Source organism: Hemiscyllium ocellatum, chromosome 37 (genome assembly GCF_020745735.1).
Source record: "Hemiscyllium ocellatum isolate sHemOce1 chromosome 37, sHemOce1.pat.X.cur, whole genome shotgun sequence".
In the NCBI taxonomy this organism is placed as follows: Eukaryota; Metazoa; Chordata; class Chondrichthyes; order Orectolobiformes; family Hemiscylliidae; genus Hemiscyllium; species Hemiscyllium ocellatum.
This window is the reverse complement of record NC_083437.1, coordinates 46560567-46568499: the sequence shown is the minus strand read 5'-3', so window position 1 is coordinate 46568499 and position 7933 is coordinate 46560567. Positions and strand designations below refer to the sequence as shown.

Sequence of the window (7933 nt, the reverse complement as noted above, 5' to 3'; positions counted from 1 at the left end):
CCTGACATCTTGTCCACCTGCGCTTTTAGCCTAATTTAAAAGTTCACGCCATCTTGTATTCGTTGTGACGTTACCATGACAACGCGAGCTAGTCACTAACACTCACGTGATTCGACAGACCTGGTTCTGTCCGAAAGTGCGCATGCACGACCCGGTTTCGCTCTCACGTGACTAAACGCTGCATCTAGCGTCATTCGTCGCCTTGGAAACAGCGCTGCTGCTGGCGACGCTCTGGACTCTGACCGTTTTGAAAATAAATTCAAGTTCATGGGATAGACGCTTAACATGTCACCTTTTCTAAAGAGGGGAGCCGCACCGGAATCTAACTAAGAGGTGAGCGGGGCAATGTCAATTATAAAAAACTTTTACGCTGTTGCTCAACCAAACCTGATGCTGAACAATGACTGACAGCGTTACGGACGAATCAGCGGGTGACGAACGGCACCTTTCACCATTCACAAGTCAGGTGCCTGCGGGTAGGTGGAGCTTGGGGAGAACATGTCCCTCAGCCCCTGGGGCGGAGCGGGTCCTGTCCCCTCAGCACCGGGAGTGGCGGGGTCGGTTCCCTCAGCCCGAGAGTCAGGGCGGGGCGGGGCCAGTCCCATCAGCCCCAGGGACAGGGCGGGGCCAGTCCCATCAGCCCCAGGGACAGGGCGGGGCCGGTTTCCTCCCCCCACGGGCGGGTTACCTCTTCCCCGGGGAGGCGGGGCGGGTTCCCTCAGCCCCCAGCCCCCAGGGGCGGGGTGGGGCCGGTTTCCTCTGTCCCAGGGGCGGGGCCCCCAGTCCCATCAGCCCCAGGGGCGGGGCGGGATGTGTGGTGTCTCGGGGTGACGGTTGTCCTTCCCGCCCCCAGCCATCCCCAATTTGAATTGTGTAAATGATCACTGAAGTGACAGGCACAGTGCAACCTCCTGGATTCAAATACTAAAGGACTCCTGTCTGCTGACTGGAGAGGATTTAAACATAATGAGGAGCAGAATGTTGTTGCACAACAAGTAGCAGGTTTGCGGAGTACTCTATTAAAACTTATTGTGTTAATGTGTTCCAGAAGGCAAAGTGGAGAGCAGCAGAAAGAAGGGGTCAACTTAGTTATGGGTTGATGTAATATGTCAGAGAGCGGTCACACACGAGCTAAAATAGATTTGAGGGTGGTGCAAAAAAGGCAACCACACGATAGCAGATCTTTTGATGGGAATTATGAAACTTAGCAGGTCTGGTAGCGTCTGTGGAGAGAAAGAAGAATTAATGTCATCCTTCAGAAGCAGAGGACTTCGGATTTAGAGTCAGAAAAGAACACATTGATTGATCCTTTCCTAATTTGAGAAACTGTTCATATGCAGAATTTCTTCAAACTAACTTCAATAAATCATAATCAATAACCAATAATATTTTTAGAAGTTCGTGATGATGCAGTAGCATTGGGGTATAGGACTACATGATCTGACATGCAGCCTTGCTTTATGTAGCTTCTAACATTTTTTGTAGGAGTTTTTTTGTCAGTTTGTAAGTACAGTACGAAATGGAGGACCTTTGACTCTTAACTTAGAAATGGCAAAAGGAAGAATAAGATTCATCCTGAAGTATGCAAACATATTATTTATTGACCACACAGAAGTGGACTGCATGAAAACCATGAATAAAACTATAAATTCCTGTCATCTTTCTGTCTTATCAACTTGAGGTGGGAGGAATGGAGAGATGATGGCCTGGAGCTATTAGCACTGACTGTTAATATACAGATTCAGGTACTCTTCTGGGGACCCAGGTTCAAATTCCACCTGGCATTTAAATTCAATAAAACTTTGGAATTAGGAGTTCAATGATGACCACAAATCCATTTTCTCTGGCTGAGAAGGTTAGGGGGAATCCAAAGAGATTTTTAAAGTATATTAAAGGAAAAAGAATAACTAGAGAGAGAATAGGACCCTTCAAGGACCAAAATGGACGTGTATGTGTGGAACTGCAGCAGATTGGCAAGGTCCTCAAGGAATATTTCTTCTCTGTGTTGACTGTGGAGAAAGACATGAAAACTTGGGAACTTGGGGAAGTTAGTGATGATATCTTGTGGATAGTCCATATCAAAATGGAATAGGTATTGGATGTTTTAGAATGTATGAAGGTGGATAAAATTCCTGGTCCTGACCAGATATATCCAAGAATCATGTAAAGGTCTGGAGAAGAAATTGCAGCGTCCCTGGCTGATATACAGAGGAACCTTGATTATCCGGCATTCGATTATCCGAATATTGGATTATCTGACAAGATTGAAAGGTCCTGACGCTTGGCTAAATTATGTTATCCGCATTCGATTATCCGGAATTCGACTAACGAAATACTTCTCGTCCGTATCCTTCGGATAATCGAGGTTCTTCTGTATTTGCATCATCATTAGCCATGGGTGAAGTCTCAGAAGACTGGAAGGTAGTGAATATTTAAGAAGGGCTGCAAAGAAAAACCTGGGAACTAGGTGGTAGGTAAATTATTTGAGAAGATTCTGAGGGATAAGGTATACTTGCATTTGGAAAAACAGGGTTTTATTATGAATAGTCAGCATAGCTTTGTGCGTGGAAGATCATGCCTCACAAATTTGTTAGAATTCTTTGATGAAGTGACCAGGAGGATTGATGAAGGCAGGGCATTAGACTCAAGCTATATGGATTTCAGTAAAGCCTTTGTTAACGTTCCACATGGTAGGCTGCTCTGGAAGGTTAGATCACATGGTACCCAGGGAGAGCTGGCAAATTGGATGCACAATTGGCTTGATGGTAAGATGTAGAGGGAAATAGTGGAAGGATGCTTGTCAGACTGGAGGCCTGTGACTAGTGGTATGCTTCAGTGCTGGACCCCCTACTGTTTGTTATCTATATCAATGATGTAGATGGGAGTGGACAAGGCATGATTATTAAGTTTGCAGATGACACTAAAATATGCAATATCATGGAATGTGAGGAAGGTAATCAGAAATTGCAGCAGGATGTTGATCAGCTGGGGAGGTGTGCCGAGAAATGGCAAATGGAGCTTAATATAGATAAGTGTGAGGTCTTGCATTTTGGAAAGTCAAATCAAGGTAGGATTTTCATAGTGAATGGTAGAGTCATAAGTAGTGTTGTGGAGCAGAGGGACCTTGGAGTTCAGGTGCAAGGTTCTCTGAAATTGGAGTAACAGGTAGACAAGGCAGCAAAGAAGGGTTTTGGCAAGCTGGCCTTCATCAGTCAGGGCATTGTTTATAGAAGTTGGGAAGTTATGTTGCAATTGTACAGGACTTTGGTGAGGCCACACTTAAAATATTGTGTTCAGTTTTGGCCACTTTGCTGTAGGAAGGATGTTATTAAACTGGAAAGAATGCAGAAGAAACTTACAAGAATGTTGCCAGGACTCAAGAGTCTGAGTTATAGGGAGAGATCAGACAAGCAAAGACATTTTTCTTTAAAGTTTAGAAGACTGAGAGAGGATTTTATAGAAGTGTCTAACATCATGAGAGGCATGGAGAGAGTGAATGCACCTTTTCCCAGGGTTGGGGAATGTTTAGAGGAGAAAGAATAAAAGGGAACCTGAGGGACAAACCTTTTGCACGAGGGTGTTACGCATAGAACATAGAACAGTACAGCACAGAACAGGCCCTTCAGCCCACGATGTTGTGCCGACCACTGATCCTCATGTATGCACCCTCAAATTTCTGTGACCATATGCATGTCCAGTAGTCTCTTAAATGTCCTCAATGACCTTGCTTCCACAACTGCTGCTGACAATGCATTCCATGCTCTCACAACTCTGTGTAAAGAATCTGCCTCTGACATCCCCTCTATACTTACCTCCAACCAGCTTAAAACTATGACCCCTCGTGTTAGCCATTTCTGCCCTAGGAAATAGTCTCTGGCTATCGACTCTATCTATGCTCTCATTATCTTGTATACCTCAATTAGGTCCCCTCTCCTCCTCCTTTTCTCCAATGAGAAAAGTCCGAGCTCAGTCAACCCTCCAGTCCAGGCAGCATCCTGGTAAACCTCCTCTGAACCCTCTTCAAAGCATCTACACCTTCCCTATAATAGGGCAACCAGAACTGGACGCAGTATTCCAAGTGCGGTCTAACCAAAGTTTTATAGAGCTGCAACAAGATCTCATGACTCTTACACTCAATCCCCCTGTTAATGAAAGCCAAAACACCATATGCTTTCTGAACAACCCTGTCCACTTGGGTGGCCATTTTAATGGATCTATGTACCTGCACACCAAGATCCCTCTGTTCCTCCACACTGCCAAGAATCCTATCCTTAATCCTGTACTCAGCTTTCAAATTTGACCTTCCAAAATGCATCACTTCGCATTTATCCAGGTTGAACTCCATCTGCCACCTCTCAGCCCATCTCTGCATCCTGTCAATGTTCCCCTGCAGCCTACAACAGCCCTCTATACTGTGAACAACACCTCCAACCTTTGTGTCATCTGCAAACTTGCTGACCCATCCTTCAATCCCCTCATCCAAGTCATTAATAAAAATTACAAACAGTAGAGGCCCAAGGACAGAGCCCTGTGGAACACCACTCACCACAGACTTCCAGGCAGAATATTTTCCTTCTACTATCACTCACTGTTTTCTGTTGGCCAGCCAATTCTGTATTCAGACAGCTAAGTTCCCCTGTATCCCATTCCTCCTGACCTTCTGAATGAGCCTACCATGGGGAACCTTATCAAATGCCTTGCTGAAGTCCATATACACCACATTCACAGCTCGACCCTCACCAACCTTTCTAGTCACATCCTCAAAGAACTCGATAAGGTTTGTGAGGCATGACCTGCCTATCACAAAGCCGTGTTGACTGCATTTAATCACGCCATGCTCTTCCAGATGGTCATAAATCCTATCCCTCAGAATCCTTTCTGACACCTTGCAGATAACAGAGTGAGACTTACTGGTCTGTAATTGCCGGGGATTTCCCTATTTCCTTTCTTGAAGAGAGGAATTACATTTGCCTCTCTCCAGTCCTCAGGTACACCTCCAGTGGAGAGCGAGGATGCAAAGATCTCTGCAAGTGGTGAAGCAATTGCATTTCTCGTTTCCCAAAGTAGCCGAGGACAAATCTGATCCGGGCCTGGCGACTTGTCAATTTTAATGTTTGACAAAATTTTCAGCACATCAGCTTCTTCTATCTCTATCCATTCCAGCATGCACACCTGTTCTTCAAAGGTTTCATTCACTACAAAGTTAGTTTATTTTGTAAAGACAGAAGCAAAAAACTCATTTAGGGCTTCCCCTACCTCCTCAGACTCCACACACAAATTCCCTATGCTATCCCTGATCGCCCCTACTCTTTCTTTGACCATTCTCTTATTCCTCACATAAGTGTAAAATGCCTTTGTGTTCTCCCTAATCCGTTCTGCCAAACCTGTCTTGTGCCCCCTCCTGGCTCTCCTCAGACCAATTTTGAGTTCCTTCCTCGCCTGCCTGTAATCCTCTAGAGCTGAGCTCGACCCTAGCTTCCTCCACCTTATGTAAGCTACCTTCTTCCTTTTGACGAGAAGCCTCGTCATCCAAGGTTCCTTTATCTTACCACTTCTTGCCTTACTCAGAGGGGCATATTTATTCTTCACTCGCAACAACTGTTCCTTAAACAGTCTCCACATGTCTATAGTGCCTTTACCATGGAACAATTGCTCCCAGTCCATGCTTCCTAACTCATGTCTAATCGCACCATAGTTTCCTCTTCCCCAATTAAATATCCTCCCATCTTGCCTAATCATCTCCTTCTCCATAGCTGTGTAGAATGTGAGGCAGTTGTGGTCACTATCACCAAAATGCTCTCCCACCACAAGATCTGATACCTGCCCCGGCTCGTTTCCAAGTCTAGAATGGCCTCTCCCCTCATCGGCCTGTCAGCGTACTGAGTTAGGAAACCCTTCTGAACACACCTTACAAAAACAGCTCCACTCAATCTTCTGCTCGAAGGATGTAGATGGGAAAGTTAAAGTCACCCATTGCAACAACCTTACTACGTCCACACTTTTCCAAAATCTGCCGACTTATGCTTTCTTCCATCTCCCTGCTGCTATTGGGGGGGCCTGTAGTAAGCCCCTAACGAGGTGTTCCTAATTTCCACCCATACTGACTTGGTAGGCAGATCTTCTTTGACAATGGAAGCTTCTGTAGCTGTGATACCCTCTCTGATTAGTAGTGCTACACACCCTCCTCTCTTCCCCCCCCCCCCCCCCCATTCTTTTTAAATGCTCTAAACCCTGGAACATCCAGCAGCCATTCCTGCCTCTGTTATGGCCACAACATCATAGCACCAGGTACTGATCCATGCTCTAAGTGCATTACTGCCAGAGCAAGTGTTTGAAGCATGTACATTATAATATTTAAAAGACATTTGGACAAACACAAGGATAGGAAAGGCTTAGAGGGATATGGGCAAAGTACAGAGAAATGAGGTTAGTGTGGATGGACACTTTGGTCTGAATGGATCAGTTTGGGCCAAAGGGCCTGTCTCCATGACACTATGACTGTGATTCTAAGTTATCAAGAAGAGTGCTAAGAAAGCAGTGAAGAGACAGCAAATGAAATGTGGCAAGAAGAGGAGAAAGTCAAGGTAAGAAAGTTATTCCATTGACATCTATAAAGTGATGAAGAAGTTCACCCCAACACTGGTATTTCCTCCAACCCCATGAGCATCATGAACTCGTTTGTCGACGATATTTTTGAGTACTTTGTGGAGGAACTTCCTGTTTGGTCCATAACAATAAATGCAGCACCATTGGCTCCCAAACAATCCATTCTGCTGTGTGCCTGCTGCTGCATGAGGGTGTCAGAGGGTACAAAGGCAGAGACCAAGTACACCAGCTCCAAGTGAAACAACACACTGTATTGGAATAATAAAAAATCCATCATATAGTTTAAAACTAAGTGGTGCATGCTGTAATATATTTAAAGCACTAAGCGAGCTGTCCTCAATCATTGATGACATGAAAGAATGTTTAATGACAGAATATAGACTTTGCTATTTGCCAGTGGGGCAGAAAAAATAGCACAGCTTTGTATCATCACAGGAATGGGCCCTTTAGGCCATGATATTGTACTGAACATGATGCCAAATTAAACTAATCCTTTCTGCCTGCTTTATCTATATCTCTCCATTCCTTGATTATTCATGCACTTATCTAAAAGCCCCTTAAATGCCCCTATCGTTTCTGTCTCCGCCTCCACCACCACCCCTGGCAGCATGTTCCAGACTCCTACCACTCTGTGCAAAAAACCTTGCCCTTCACATCTCGTATGAACTTCTCCCTTCTCACCTTAAATGCATCCCCTTAATATTAGATATTTCAATGCTTGGAAAAAGATTCTGACTGTCAACCCTATCTATGCATCTCATAATCTTATAGATTTCTGTCAAATCTCCCCTAAGCCTCTGCCGCTCCAGGAAAAAACAACCTAGTTTTTCTCGCCTCTCTTTATAGTTCATACCCTCTAATCCAGGCAGCATCCTGGTAAACCTCTTCTGCACCCTCACCAAAACCTTCACATCCTTCCTGTAATGTGGCAAACAGAATTGAACACAAATACTCTTTAAATACAGACTAACCAAAGTCTTATAAAGCTGCAACATGATATCCTGACTCTTGTCAATAAAGGCAAGTATGCCACATGCCTTCTTTAGACTGATATCTACTTATGTGGCCGCTTTCAGATCGCTACGGACCTGAACCCCAAGATCCCTTCGCACATCAATGCTGTTCAGGGTCCTGCCAGTAACTGTATACTTTTCCTTAACATTTGATTTCCCAAAGTGTAGCACCTCACACTTACCCAGATTAAACTCCATCTACTATTTCTCTGCCCACATCTGCAACTGGTCTATATCCCGCTGTATCCTTTGACAACCTTCTACACTGTCTGCAAGTTCACTGATCTTTGTGTCGTATGCAATCTTACTAAACC

The 7933-nt window shown here is 44.7% G+C and overlaps 1 protein-coding gene across 2 annotated transcripts in view; it reads left to right on the top strand.

Annotated features, from left to right (window-relative positions):
• The first annotated feature begins 251 nt into the window (after positions 1–251).
• Positions 252–7933, top strand: part of ubxn10 (UBX domain protein 10) — a 28938-nt gene continuing 21256 nt past the window's right edge. Inside the window, exon 1 of one of the 2 annotated variants that reach the window (XM_060851855.1) lies at positions 252–333. The gene's annotated coding sequence lies outside the window, so the exon portion shown is untranslated. Of the gene's footprint in view, positions 334–912; positions 1003–7933 lie in introns of those variants that run through there. The other variant, XM_060851856.1, reaches the window with a different exon arrangement.